Source organism: Crocuta crocuta, unplaced genomic scaffold (genome assembly GCF_008692635.1).
Source record: "Crocuta crocuta isolate KB4526 unplaced genomic scaffold, BGI_CrCroc_1.0 scaffold134, whole genome shotgun sequence".
Classification (NCBI taxonomy): Eukaryota; Metazoa; Chordata; class Mammalia; order Carnivora; family Hyaenidae; genus Crocuta; species Crocuta crocuta.
The window spans coordinates 2,465,725-2,471,672 of NW_027530183.1; positions in this window are offsets into that span (position 1 = coordinate 2,465,725).

Sequence of the window (5,948 nt, forward strand, 5' to 3'; positions counted from 1 at the left end):
TTTTTTTTTTTCTTTCTTTTTTTTTTTCTCTTTTTTTTTTTTTCTTTTTTTTTTTTTTTTTTTTTGCCATTCTAATTTTAACAGCATTACTGGGCTTATGGATTTAGAAAATGCTGAAGAGCACAGGGGAGCCAACCTTAGTACGCAACAAGGGCACTGTCCTAGCCTCTGCCTTGTTCAAAATTCTTACAAACAGCTGAGATAAATGTTAAAAGGTAATAATATATTTGTGTAAAGACCAGGGGCAGGTGGCTCCAAAGATGGGCCACTTTGACATGAAGATTATTTTGAGTTAAAATGCAATCACGACCCAGCAGAATCAGGAAAAGCTCTGTACTTCCCCTCAACTGCCTAAAAGGAATTTAGATAGAGGGCCTGTTTCAGGAAGAACTACCACCATATAATTACAGTATGTTATGAACCTGATATGGTAGGTAGGGAGGAACCTAGGTGCGCCGGTTTGATCAAAGTCCTCCTTGTCTCATTGTTTCTCAGTGGCCCAGCAAACATTTGTTTACCAAACATTTACTCTTTTTCATCCTCCTGTGAATTGTATTCCTTCCCTTTGAAGTCCTAGATCCCTACCCCCCTACCTCAGGTTGCCTGAAGGTCTTTGGAATTTCCATGTCTGTGTGGATTCCCCATACATATGAAATTAAATTTTACTTTCTGCAGTCAGTGTGATCTTAGTCCCGCTAGAAGGACCTTTGAAGGGGACAGGAAATTCTTGCTCCTGAACATTTGCATTTCAAAGAACTGACAGCCATAGTTAATCATAAAAACAAGGTTCAAAAATTGTTGATAAAAGTTATCATAAATATTACACAATGCATTTTGATTCAGAAAATAAATTGTATAATATGGTATAAAGGGCAGTACTGGCCTTATATTGGTTCTTATGGAAGAAGCAAACAACAAACAGAAGGAGGGTAGTACGTGATTAGAAATTAAATAAGAAGCAAAGGAAACCAGTATTAAGTAAGCTTGTCTTTTTGGACAAGCACTGACATAGGTATCTTGTAGATGCTACAGAATCTATATTAACAGGAGTGAGTGGCTGGAATAAGGGAGGTAGTTGTCACATTGTATGCTGAGATGTGTGGGTGACATGTAGACATTGTGCCCAACTAATTGGAGATGACAAGCATGGTGACAGGTCACATGAAAGTCATTGAAAAATATTTAATTAATTGAGGAAAAAGGGTAGAGAACATGAAAGATGCTCTGTGGAAAAAAGAATGAATCATGTTGCCTAGAACCAGAAGTGCAAGGTGGTGAGTTCTTTGTTAGTTTCAGTATTTAAAGTAGTTTAAGTATTTAAACAATGGCAAAATGACTGTCTATCAGAGATAAAAGAAAGTAATCCTGCTTTCAATAAACACTAGGATTGATGACCTCTCAGGTCTTTCCTTTCAAGGAATTCTAGGCCCAATTGGAAAGAGAATGGCAAAGTGTTAAGAACTTGAGCTCACAAAACAGAGCACAGCTGGTCTTTGGCTTTAATGATATCCAGACATTAGTAAGAAAGAAAAGAGATATTTTTGGTTAAGATAAATTCCAGCTATTATCTTAGGAAGCAGGAAATTCAGGGTTTTATAGGAGAGATGTGTGCAAATAATCCAGGGGGATTATTATTCATACAAAAGAGCCATTGTTTTTTGATGATGGTATTGAAAAGTAATGGGATATGAGCATTATAAAAGAGTGGCACCTCCTTGTGTATTTTAAAAAATAACTTCCTATGGGGAGAAGTCTCCAAATTTAAACATGAATGAGATGAAAAAAGACTCTCTCAAGGGTTCTGTTTATTTTTATATCAAAGTACTTTTAAAAAAATGAATGACGTTGCCATCTAGTGACTGTTTTCTGGTTTTCAACTTTAGAGGCTCTTGATTCTCAAACCTGGCTGTACATTAATTAGTATCACCTGGAAGTTTTCTTCAATTATGGATTCCTGGCATCCATCTGAGACTGGAATCGGACTCTTTGGAAATCGGCCTCCAGAGATTCTGCTTTTAAGATCCTCAAATGATTACTTTGGACCTTGTCTACCACCAGTGTTTGGAATTTACTGCCCTGAGGGCATATTGTATATAGGATGAAGTGTTGCATAGGCAAATTTATGTAAAATGCGGTATTTTCCTACCTTCTCTAAACACCAGGTTTTAGGTATATGCTACTTGATGTTGCATCTTTTTATCTGTGCTACTAAAATAGGTTTGCCATTGCTAGAATTTACCTTCCTGCTATATCCAAAGATATATAATCAAAGATGTTTACTGTAACACTGGTTTTAATAATGATTAACTAAAAATTATGTCCATGGTCATCAATAGGGTTTGGTTGAAAAAATGACAGTAAATACAAGCACTGTAATTTTATGCAACCACTTAAAAAGAATGAGGTAGTTCTAGATATGCTGATACGCCAGATGTGTTATGTGAAAAAAAGCAGGAAAGAGGTGATTTTTAGCAAAGAGGTGATTCTGAATCAATAGTCTGGATTCAATCTTAGAAACACTGCATTAGTGACTAGATAGAGTAACATTTGTGATAAAGGCCATGGACGAGACCTGAGAATTTTCAATTAAAAAAATTTTTTTAGTGTTTCTTTATTTTTGAGAGAGAGAGAGAAAGACAGAACATGAGTGGGGGAGGGGCAGATACAGACAGAGAGAGAGAGGGAGGGAAGGGGGGAGAGAGAGAGAGAGAGAGAGAGAGAGAGAGAGGGGAGAGGCAGAGAGACAGAATCCAAAATAGGCTCCAGGGTCTGAGCTGTCAGCACAGAGCCTGACATGAGGCTCAAACTCAGGAACAGCAAGATTATGACATGAGCTAAAGTCAGAGGCTCAATTGACTGAGCCACCCAGGTGCCCCAGGATTTTCATTTTTAAAAACATATTCTTCAAGTGATTCTAATACAACCAAAGTTTGAAATTACCAGGATGAGCATCTTCCCAGTGACCCTCAAATCAGTTTGCTAGGTCTCTTCCAGGTCTGTAGCCAGTCCAGATCTTCCTTTCTATTAATCTGGCATTGTGGGAATGCTTTCTGTTTATACTGATGAGACCGCATGATTTGTGGATTATCCCCATCAGCAAATAATGAAAATAGGATTTAAAGTCAACTTACAGGGACACCTGGGTGACTCAGTAGGTTGACTGTATAACTTCAGCTCAAGTCATGATCTTGCAGTTCATGAGTTCAAGCTCTCTGCTCTCAGTCCAGAGCCCACTTCAGATCCTTTGTCCCTTTCTCTCTACACATTCCCAGCTTGTGCTCTCTCAAAAATAAATAAAAACAGTAAACAATTTTTTTCTTTAAGTCAACTGATAAAACACTCTTCTAACATGGATCCTTAAACAAGCTCTTGTGAAACAGCACTTGTTCCCAGTGTGTGGCTGTGGCTTCCCTAGTTCACCACCATGTGGAAAGTAATATGGTGGCTGTAGAGCTATGGCCAGTCATCAGGTCACATACAAATCAGTCTCTGTAAAAGGCAGAACAGAAAGTGTAACAAGGAAATGAAGAAGGAACCAAAGAAGCAAAAGATGAAAGTACAAAAGGAGCAAAAGATCATAACGGGCTGATGTGAGACGTGTTTGCTGCCTTATGTTTCCCAAAGGTTTGGGTTCTATAGAATTTTCAGTTAGCAGACTTTGTAAGCAACAATCCATGAGCCTGTGGTATTCTCCTGCAGAGTTAGCTTTTGTGACCTGTTTAGTGTTGGAGCTCTCTCTTCACAGAGACCCAGACTGTTAGAAGAAATGAGCCTCTTCCAGGGAAGGCCACTCAGTTGAACAAACATGTTTTATAAGAGGTGGCAGAGTGAGGGATCATTGAAGATGGACAATATGGGTCCAAAAGTCTCCCTCAAAACTCCCCAGCCTCCCTGTGGCCAATGGAAATGAGTCTCCACTCTGACTCTCCAATGTATGGTCCTACAGGGATGATGTAGTTTTGAGTAGATGATGAGATTTATTATTTCAGTTTGTCTAGCTTGTTCACCTATGCACTTACTAAAAACAGGTGAGAGTAAGCCTTAAATCAGTTTGCATGCATTTCTTTGACAAAATAATGTTTATAGTTTTTCTGATCATAAAAGAAAAGAAAATTTTAATATATAAACTTATGAAGAATAGAGAAAAACATAAAGGAAAAATCACACATGCATCAACACATTTTCCCTTCCAGTCCTTTTTTCAGGTATACATTTTACATAGGTTTCAAGAAAACTGGTATCATATTTTATATTCTGTTTAATATCCTATTCTGTTAACTCATTTTGTCCTTTTACCACATGACTAAGTGTTTTTAAACCATTCAAACATTTCACTGTGCATCCCTACCACAGTTTGTTTAATTTACTAATGAAGAATATGTCATATTTTCTGGATTTTCTCCATTATAAACTCTTTTTTGGTTTCTCTTTTTTTTAAAGTTTATTTATTTTGAGAGAGAGAGAGAGAGTGAGTAGGGTAGGGCCAGAGAGAGAGAGAGAATCCCAAGCAGGCTCCACACTGTGAGCCTGGAGCCCAACATGGGGCTCAAATTCATGAACTGAGAAATCATGACCTGACTCCAAAACCAAGAGTTGGATGCTTAACCAACAGAAACCACCCAGGTGCTCCAATAAACTCTTTTTTGGTTTTTAAAATTAAATCTGAATGTCACTGGTATTTTACCAATTTTCAAAAATTAGCTGTTTTTAACATATACATTTTTATCCTATTTAGGAGTGTATCACTTCCTGGTATTCCTTGTTTATTAATAATTTGAAAATCAGAAATTGGTGTTGAGTATTTGAGAATAGCATTTTGCATTTTCCCATTTTCTCAGTCCAGAAATTTAAAGTCATTGTGCCCTTTTTCTTTCTTTTAAACACTCATATCCAGTAACCAGTAAATTTTGTCTATTTCAGCACTCACATAGAATCTGACCACTTCTCACCACCACCTTAATCTAGCTTTGACTTGATTTTCTGCCACTGCCCATCTGCACATTCACCCAAACCATGTTTGTTTTTCTTAGTACATCAAGGAGGATGCTGCCTCAGGGCCTTTATACTTGCCATTAATTATGCCTGGAATGCTTCTTTCTTTCATATCTACATAGGATTCTGCTCAAATGTTACCTCAGTGCAGCCTTCATCTAATTTAAGATTGTAATTCTTATCATCCTTCCCTGCTTTATTTTTTTCTACAAGTTTCATCACCGTCTAACATATTTTATCTTTTATTTTTATCTGTATATGGCTTGTCTTTCTTCCATTGGAATGTAAGTTCCATGAGGGCATCCTCAGCACCTATGACAGTATATGGCATATAGTAGACAGTCAACAGATCTGAACTGAACTCAACCCAACTCAAATATTTGTTGATTAAATGACAATGTCAGTGTTTTTTGATGGGAGTGGAACTACTGATGTGATATATGATTAAATTTTATTGTATTAAATATTAATATTTTAATATAAAACATTATTAGGATGCCTGGGTGGCTCATTTTGTTAAGCGACTAATTCTTGGTTTCAGTCAGGTCATGATCTCACATTTCTTGAGTTGAAGCCCTGTCAGGCTCCACGCTGACAACATGGAGACTGCTTGGGATTCTCTCTCTCCCACCCTCCTCCCTCTCGCTATCTCTCAAAATAAATAAAGTTAAAAAAATTAAAAGAAAGTGAAAATACACCTCTATGTTTATTGAAGCATTGCTATAATAGCTACAACATGGAAGCAACCTAAGTGTTCATCAATAGACAAATGGTTAAGGAAAATGTGGTCTCTCTATCTATCTATCTATAAGTACACACACAGGGTTGAATATTACATAGCCATAAAAAAGGATGAGATCATACCATTTAAGACAAGACTGGCCCTAGAGGGCATTACACTAAGTTAAGTAAGTTAGACTGAAAAAGACAAATACCATATAATTCCACTCCTAAGT